Source organism: Elephantulus edwardii, unplaced genomic scaffold (genome assembly GCF_000299155.1).
Source record: "Elephantulus edwardii isolate Elephantulus edwardi_28Jun2011 unplaced genomic scaffold, EleEdw1.0 scaffold00017, whole genome shotgun sequence".
NCBI classification, from domain to species: Eukaryota; Metazoa; Chordata; class Mammalia; order Macroscelidea; family Macroscelididae; genus Elephantulus; species Elephantulus edwardii.
The window spans coordinates 28,949,857-28,959,748 of record NW_006399767.1 but is presented as its reverse complement, the minus strand read 5'-3'; the positions used below and the strand labels follow the sequence as shown (position 1 = coordinate 28,959,748).

Below are 9,892 nucleotides of genomic sequence, written 5' to 3'. Positions count from 1 at the left end.
GGAAGGACAGTGCAGGAGGGGAAGGCCCTCTATGAGGTGGATTGATTCAGTGACTGGGATGGGAGTGTCAGAGACTGCAATTGACACAGGACAGAGCAGAGTTCAGGGCTGTTGTACATAGGGTCGCTATGAGTCGCAAGCAAGAACTCAACGGCATGTAACAACAACAACAAACTTGTCAAAGTCCCACTACCTATCTCCAAACAGTCCCAGACATGGCTCATCCATGCTCCCTTTGAAGAGCTGCAGTACTCCCTCCACCCATGTGACCTACAAAGATCTCCACGAAAGGAAGTCCTGTCCCTGAGCTCACCACTACCCGGCATGTCTATTTCTTTCATTTCTCCCACAAGATCCTATCTCCCTAATGGTGGCAGTCACCTTCCACCAACTCTGATCCAGATCCTGAACTTGCAGACAAATTAGACCTTGATCCTAATTCCAATTGAGAGACAATGGAATATTGCTGTTCCGTACATTCATGACTCCTTCTTTCCCCCCTAAACTAGATATCTAGTATCTAAAAGCATAGATAAATACATCTAAAGAGATATGGTTAAATGTGTAAAACATCCTGGTAGTCACTTATCAGTTAAAAGAGAATGACTCACAATCCTTTGCTCTCTTCCTTTCCAGCCTGGTCCCAGCGCTGTGGCCCCCACAAAGAAGGGTGGAGAGAAGAAGAAAGTCCATTCTACCATTAACGAAGTGGTGACCAGACAGCACAACATCAACATTCACAAGTGCATCCACAGAGTGGGATTTAAGAAGCATGTCCCTCAGGCAATTAAGGAGATCTGCAAATTTGCCATGAAGAGGATGGGAACACCAGATGTTCGCATCGACACCAGGTTTAACAAAATTGTCTGGGATGAAGGAATAAGGAATGTCCCATATCACATTTGTACAGATCGAGGGTAAAGTATTTTTATAATTATTAATAATGAGACAGATAGCCAGGAATGAGATAGAACAGAGAACATGAAAAACAGGGGGCCAGCAGTTCTCGACTGAAGACTCCCATTCCAGCTTCCCTGTATCTTTATTGAAAATTATCAGGAAGTAAATCACAAAGAGAATTCAATGCAAATGAAGCGAAGCTCTTTCTATTGAAAACATTCCTCCTGACCCAGGAGGGAGGGGTCAGCAAATGCAAGAATCTGGTAAACCCTTAAGAATTGCTTTTGTGCCTCAGGGTAAACTCTATCCTGAAATAGCATTTGGTTTATTACAAATATTTAGTATTAGCTTCCCATATCACATCCATGTACGGTTGTCAAGAAAATGAAGATTCCCCAAACAAGCTGTATACACTGGTTACCTATGTACCTGTCCACTTTAAAAAAAAAATCGTGCTCGCTTCGGCAGCACATATACTAAAATTGGAACGATACAGAGAAGATTAGCATGGCCCCTGCGCAAGGATGACACCCAAATTCGTGAAGCGTTCCATATTTTTGACCCTGAAATGAACCAGTCTGTAACGAAGGCTAACTCCTTTTTTTTTTTAAAGATAATTTTATTTATTTATTTATTCTTTTTATGTGTGTACCATCAAATTGGATCTGACTGGTTTCAAGGAGGCGATTGTTCCTCCTTCTTCAGCAGAGCATCTGGTGGATTTGAACCGCGCACCTCTGGGATTGCAGGGCAGTTTCCTACCACTAGGCCACCAGAGCTCGCCATAACTCCTAACTCCTTTCACCTACAAATTTCGTCTTTGGATACAAAGCTAGGTGGATAGTCCTTACCGAGGGACTGTTTAAAAAGAGGCAGGGAGAAGAAGAGAAAAAAAAAATTCTCCAGACCGTCAGTGTGAATAAAAGCTAATAGCTGATTATCAAATAAAGTTATTAAACTCTTAAAACAAACAAAAAAAGACAATGACTCAGAAGATAAATAATGTCACCCATGAGTATTGTATGTTCCAGTAAACAACCATGCCTGATGATCTGTTCTGCATATATATTGAAAAGGTGTGGAGATAGGACGCATCGCTGGCGTACACCTGTCCCAATTTTGAACCATGCAGCGTTTCCTTGCTCTATTTTGACAGAATAATCAATGTTTACCCTAAACCAAAGATGATAAGGAGGAACAAAGATGCTAGATTAATAGAAACAGGATTGCTAGAATGGAAATAATCAGAATGCTGACACATTGTGAAATGTGTAACCAACATCACTGAATAATATATAGAAAATTATATATATATACACACAAACACACACACACATTGTTAAATGTTAAATGTGACTCATAGTGACCCTATATACAGCCCTAAACTCTGCTCTATCCTGTGCCAATCTCATTGTCTCTGACACACCTATCTCCATTACACCAGTCACTGAATCAATCCAACTCATCAAGGCTCTTCCTCTCCTGTGCTGTCCCTCCACTCTCCCAAGCATGACATCCCTCTCCAAGAACTGGTCCCTCGTTGCGACATGTCTAAAGTATGTCAGACAAAGCCTCAGAATCCTTGCCTCCAAGGAGAAGCCTGGTTTCACCCTCTCCAGGCCAAACCTGTTCATTCTCTTAACAGTCCATGCAATACTCTTCAACACTACAGCTCAAAGGCATCAATTCTCCTTCTATCATCCCTAGTCATTGTCCAGCTCTCTGACATATAGCAAGTGATTGAAAAGACCACGGCCTGTATCAGGTGCACCTTAGTCTCCAGAATGACATCGTTGCTCATCAGCACTTAAAGAGGTCTCTAACAGCAGACTTTCCCATAACAATACTTCTTTTAATTTCCTGGCTGCTGGTGTCAAGGATCTGGGGATTGTTAAATGAGAAATTAATTATTTGCTGGGCTGTTAACAGAAAGGTCAGCAGCTTGAATCCACTAGCCACTCTGTGGGAGGAAGATGAGATCATACAATCTGCTCCTGTTATGATTTACAGCCTGGGAAACATGGCGGAGGGTCAGCATGAGTTGGAATAGACTTGCTGATGTGCACACCTGATGTTATAGGTAGAGGGAGGGTTTGGCCACTTCCCTTGGGTTTGGTTAGTCCAGTGAGGTGAGAACTGGGTTGGGGAAGTTGAGACTGGGAATGGGAAATCTCAAGAGGCTACCTATATGAGTGTAACATGGGAATTGTTAAACAGAGTCCCTTGGTAGCGAAAAGTTTAACTGTTGAAATTCACCCAAGGACACCTGAGATGAGAGGCCTGATAATACTCTTCCAAAAGAGCACAGCCATTGAAAACTTAGGAAGCACAGGTCTACACAGAATGCTTGAGCTCACCATGAGTTGGAACCAGTTTGATAGCAACTGGTTTGGTCTTTTTTGTTTATTTCCTTCCATATTAGCATGCCACAAAGGAGTAGGGTAGGAGAGGGCTGTAAAAGTAGCCCACTTTTCCACAGGGAAAAGTATTTTAGTAATTTAGTAGAAAAGTATTTTCTCATTGCCATTGTTTAGAACCCCTAGTGCATGGTGTGGCTATGTGGCTATGATTCTCAGTATAATGTAACTGTCTTATGTGTTGTAAATTCTAACCTCTATGTTAATGATGCAGGATTAGAGGCAGCTATGTAATATTATGATCAACTCTGTCCTATCCTGTACCATCCTCACAACCTCTGACACACTTAAGCTCACTGCTGCAGTCAATGTGTCAATCCACCTGGTTAAGAGTCTTCCTTTCCTTCACCTTCCCTCCACCTTTCCAAGCAAGATGTCCTTCTCCAAGGAATAATCTCTTCTAGAAACATGCCTACAGTATATGAAATGAAGCTTTATTATCTCTGCCTCCAAAGAGCACTCTAGCTGCATCCTCTCCAAGACATATCTGATTGTTCTTTCGGCAGTCCATAAACATCCAGTACTCTTCTCGAGCACCACAAGTCAAAGGCATCAACTTATTCTGTCATCCTCATTCATTGTCCAGCTCTCAGATGTATAGCAAGTGATTGAAAAAAACATGACCTGAATGAGGTGCACTTTAGTCCTCACACTGACATCATTGCTCCTTAATAATTTGGAGATGTGCCTGACTACAAACACACACACACACACACACACACACACACACGTATTCTGTATGTGCTGTCTCTCTGGGGCTTTGAATCCACAGTGGATCCATGGAAGAAAGATGGATAATCTTTTTTTGAGTTACAACTTCAGAAACCCAATGGAGTGTCAGCTATGTGTCAGTTCTAACTACACGGCATTGAGTTTGAAGAATAAAGGTTTAAAAATAAGTCTACACACACATACATACATATGTTTTGCTTCTTAAGAGAACTCAACCTAAAACACACAGCAGAAATAAAAAAATTGGGTTTAAGATTAAAACAAATTTCTTGAGAGGAGGGCTGCGCGGGGAGAGAAGTGGAGCAATGAATGAATGGGAATCCAAAATATCTATAAATGCTCATTAAAATTATTTAAAAAAAATTCTTTACAGACAGCATGTCCTTTGCATTGCTTGCACCTGGGGTGACTTTCCCTCTGCTCTGGCTTTTGCAAGATGCTTTACATGTGGCCTGTATGAATGACTTGCCCAACACCATCAGTACATTATGAATGAGAGTAGCAGTGGAAAGTTTCTTAATGAGTGAGGCTTATTTTGCACATAACAAGTACATGGTCAAATGATCTGTGCTCATCTACTAACCCAGTGGTTGCTTGGTCAAACCCATCCAGCAGCACCATGAATGAAAGACCTGACAATCTGCTTCTATAAAGAAAACCTTATAGGGCACTTCTGCTCTTTAACACACAGCTTTGCCGTGAATCATGACTGACTCAAGGATAAGAGACTTGTAGAATCACTGGTACCGCTAATACTACTGGGGGTTGTTGTCTATATTTTTCATCAAAGAAAATGACACATTTTAGTTGGTTAGTGAGAACGAAATTTTTTTTCTCATCCTTGTTCACAGACCCTTTGGGGTACTGCGTTAAGAGTTCTGCATTGTCATACCTTAGATAGGAAGGAAGCCAGGTCAGAAGAACATGAAGCTTCCTGCCCACTAGCCTTCCAAACAGCAAGAGGCTACAGCTTTACAATCAGAGCCGATCTTCCTAAGAGCTCCCTTGATCCTAGGCCTTGTTTCAGGGGTCAGCAAGCAGGAAATCATCACATTATGTGCTGTGCTGGCATTCAAACCACTATTCAGAGTCCCTAAAGATGTGGCCTTTGGAGAAGCGGGAGGGTGAAATCTGATACTCAAAGATGATGCTTTCCAATGAGGAAGAGAATGAACTGGCCTTTCACTGAAAGTTTATGCAGGGAATGGCACTTTATGCTTTTAAGGTGTGAAAGCCCCAAGTAGAGTGGATCTGGGATGTAGCATCAAGAACTTAGAAGACACGCATCTCCAGTGGGAATTAAATCAAACCAGGAAACAAAGCGTTCAAACTCATTGCCATCGAGTCAGAATAAACTCATGGCTGAAGCTCCAGTGGGTTTCCAGAGTTATCAATTGGGCAGGAGGAGATTGCCCATCTTTCTTCTGGGGAACCACTGGCAGATTTGAACCACCAGAGAGGCCTAGCCTTCAGGTTAACAGCACAACTCTCTATGGACTACACCACGAGAGCTCCAGGAAAGCTACCAGGAAATAGTGCTGGTCTTGGCATGCATGCCCTTCACATCATGCCATATGATATACAAGCTTTATCTTATTTGATTATCACAGTTGCTCCATAACAGTTATGCATTTTATTTGGCCTTCAAAAAGTTATGGCACATTCATACGATGGAATACTAATTGCATGCAGGAGCAATGATTTTGTAAATCACTACCTAACTTGGGAGGGACTGGAGAGCATTCTGATACATGAACTAACACAGTCCCAAAAGGATAAATACTGTGTAAGACCATCATTGTAGAAACAGATAACTAGTAAAATGTGTATGAGGATCCAAGGAAGAAGGGGGAAGAACAGGGGTTAGGATGGGTGGGAGGCGAATCACAGGGTTGCACAGTTTGAAGGGTGGGGTGAGGAGTGGGTTGAAGAAGTGGGAAGGATCCGGTGTGAAAAACAATGTATGTGCTGCACCAGGTCCACCCGGTAGGCAAAGGTCAGCCGAGGTGCTCTCGTGACTTCTCTTGTGGACCATGTGCACGATCCTCCTCGCATGTGTGGTACGTGTGAGGGATGGACTGCCCCTGTGGGCCTCCACTGACTTTCACCACAGGCAGGATTTTCTGGACTGCAAGAGGCAGCTCAAGACGTTGGCCTTGGGATTGGCCCAATACCCAGGCTGGGGCTTTTCAGGGGGTCAGGACCTCAGTGTTCACGGATGTGGCCTACATGGTCTTCTGCTTCCTGGAGACCCTGTGGTGGGAATTCACTGCTTCCTATGACTCCACCCGCGTTGGCTTAGCCTCCAGGCCATATGCCTTCCTGGAATTCAACAGTGTTATTCAGAAAGTGAAGAGGCATTTTAACTGTGTGAAAGCCTCACTGATGGACAGCAGTCTAGAAGAAATTCAAGCAGAGCTGGAGTTCCAGCCTCTGGTGGTTCTCACGCTCGAGGACTCCGAGGTGGCAAATGGCGTGATGAATTTGAAACCTGTTCCTAATTTCCTCGTGGAATCAGTGACGGCCCTGGGTGTCCTCTCCCTGGTTCTCAGCATCATATATGCGGCCCTAAACCTCATTCGTGGCATTCACCTGGCAGAACACTCTTTGCAGATCTCCCAGGAAGAAAGTGGAAACATCCTCTCTTTTCTTATGCCTTTTCTAGCTGCATTTTCCAGTGTTACCTGTGCCTGAGGCTGCTCTTCATCTGCCTGGGCAACATGCACGCGCGCACGCGCGCGCACACACACATCCCTCCCCCCACCTCTGACAGATCCTGTTCCACATGGGCGTGGCCTTTCTGTCTAGGGCAGACACTGACGAGGCAGCTTCAGGAGAAGCCACCGACTGCAGAGTATGAACATGTTGCCGCCAGGCGTGGGATGAGTCGATCCTTGCAGGGGTTTTTTTCGTTTTGGTTTTTTTGGTTGTTGGGGTTTTTTTGGTTGGTGTTTGTTTGTTTGTTGTTTTGGTTTTGTTTAGTTTTTTTTTTAGGATCAACCCATTTCCTTTCTTGCTTCTCCACTTTGCCTCAAGTTTCGATCCTTGACGTTCCTGCCGACCAGATCAGACGGATGAGCAGAGGACTTGGGATTGTTTCATCGGTGCATTTGGAGGCATGAGAAGGCCCCTTGATGCCAGCCCAGCCCTGCTTCCGGACTGAGTCTTTCTGCGGGACCCTGCCTCAGCCTGCAAATGAGGACAGCAGGTCCTGGGGCCCTTCTGAAAGAGCGTCACTGGAAGATCAGAGTGGAATAATTTTGGTCTTTTAGGTTTATGCACTAAACCACTATATTCAATTAAAACAACAACAAAACGTATATAAACTTTGTAAGTAATCCAGCATAAAATAAAAAATTTATATTTAAAAAACCCGGAAAAATATTATTCACAAATAGTAAAAGAAATAGAAATAAGAAAAATTATTCAACTTTTCTCTAAAATACCTTTTATTATTATTATTTTTAATGAAAATTTACAGACTTTGGATTTCCATTCATTCATTTTTGCACTTTTCTCCCTGCCTACCCCTATCTCCCTCTCCACCCCCCTTCCCCCATTTGCTCTTCTCTTTGAAAAGAAAAATTCTTTCATTGTTATACAATCCCTCCCCCCAAGTCCACTTCACTATGCAGCCTTTGTTCTGGACTCTGTAATCATAATAATACCTAATCATATATCCCCTTTAACAGCTCTCCCTCATCTGTTTCAATGCAGTATACATAATTTATCCCATCTTTCTCAGTCTCCCGCCAACCTCGATGTCAGTTTTACAACAGTGGCAGTATGCAGTATTTGTCCTTTTGTGATCAAGATATTTCACTCAGTATAATGTCCTCCAGGGTCACCCATTTTGAATAATATTGCATGAGTTCCTTGTTTTTCAATGCAGTGCAGTATTCCATTGTGTGAATATACCAGAGCTTCTCTATCCATTCATTGTTGATGTGCACTTGGGTTGTTTCCAACTCTTTGCTATTATGAACAAAGCCACAATAAACATGAGTGTGTATTTATCTGCTTGGGTGACAGTTATGGTCTCTTTGGGGTATATTCCCAGTAGTGGAATTGCTGGGACAAATGCTATTTCTATTTGCAACTTTTTGAGAAAGCGCCATACCGCCTTCCACAGTGGTTGCACCATTTTACACTCCCACCAACAGTGAATAAGGGTTCCAGTTTCTCCACAACCTCACCAGCATTTGTTGTTTGCTGTTCTGTTAAATTTTGCTATTCTTACTGGGGTGAGATGATATCTCACAGTTGTTTTGATAAAATACCTTTTTTAACCTGTTTTTGTATATGTTTTCCAAAGGAGATACAGGCCAAGTTCTGCTCAGAAGGCCAAGTTAGGGCAGGCTGCATTCTCCATCATCTCATCCATGCATGTTCTCTCTTGCTCTTGGTTCTTCTCCAGCAACTTCTCTTTGAATTGTACTATTAGCTTACATTTTAATGGACAGAGATTGTGAACAATTTTGCTTTCATTATTTAAGAAACAACCACCACCCAAGTTTCATCTTTATAGTCTTATGAGAAAAAAGTGAGAAGGTGAGTAAAGGTAACTGTTACAAAGTGATGCAAGAAGAGCGGGTGTTAATCAAACTGATGGTTTAAAAAAAAACAACACAAAAAACTGACTGTTCTGCAACTTTTGGGTAGAAATGAGATTTAAGCACATGAACATTTGGTGGATTTTGCCACCGAGCATCTGTTTCCCATTCTTGCAGATCCCATTTTTGCAGTGGAGTCACCACCCACCCCTCATTGTATAGTCTGGTGAGTTTTAGTCAAGGTCTCCTGTCCTCTTTCATTCGAAGTTACATTCTTGACCCAAACTAGGCCATCAAATGCTCTCTCTGGAATTTGACTCAAGCTAGCAGAGTCTGGTTGAAACACTGACCATTCTTCCCTGCTGCCTTGATGCCAGGGCACTCTAGGGTAGGTTGTATGAGTATGGTGCTCAGGGTAGAGAGTTGTACTATCAACTAGAAAGCACGCAGCTTGGATCCATTAGCTGCTTCATGGGCCAAAGATAGACAGTCTCTTCCCATGTGATTTACAGTCTCTGAAAATCCACTGGAGGCTTAGCTATGAATCAGTTCCAACTCGGCATACAACAACAGCCTAGACCTTAGAAATGTCCTGACTTCTATCTTTGAGAACGCCTGCCTGTTCAGCTTTCCCTTCAGTTCTTCAACCTACCTTTCAAATATAACCTGTCACTTACTACTGTTCATTTTTCAGCTCCATGGCTCCAAGCCCAACATCATAGAAAGAGATATGAGACATGAATAGATAAAATAAAGTCCAAGCCACTAGTAACTGTAGGTATTGGGCTTCTTATTTAAGCTTATGAAACAGGGAATAAAATCTCACAGGGCTGGGCATGTGAATTCAAAGAGATTAAACACCAATTCTAGGAGAGAAGAGAATTTTATTTATGCTCCAGTGAATCCACAGTGCCTGCCATAATACAGAGAAAAGGATCAATAATTATGTTGGCTGGATATCTGAAAATGCTTTGTAAGCCCTAACTAAGACATGAAAAGCTATATTCATTATTCCCAAGAAGAAAAAGGCTGATTTCTATTCTTCCTAACAATGTTTTGTCTTGGTCTTGTTTTGTCTTCCTTTCTTTGAATCTTTACACAAAACAGGATTGCTTTATATTGGCCAATTTGCCAGTTTCTAATGCTTGATTTCCTGAAATGAGAAGCCTGAAATAAGCACAGAGTGGGGTGAGTCTGTTTATAAAATGGAAGAAAGGAGGATATCCTCTCTTCTTTTTGTTCTCAGGACACAAATCCACATCCTCTGTTCTAAAAGTGATACTGAGGGAC

The 9,892-nt window shown here is 42.5% G+C and overlaps 1 pseudogene; it reads left to right on the top strand.

The window, feature by feature from the left end:
• Positions 1–6,082: 6,082 nt before the first annotated feature.
• LOC102865998 lies at positions 6,083–7,212 on the top strand (annotated as a pseudogene).
• The last annotated feature ends 2,680 nt before the right edge of the window (positions 7,213–9,892 follow it).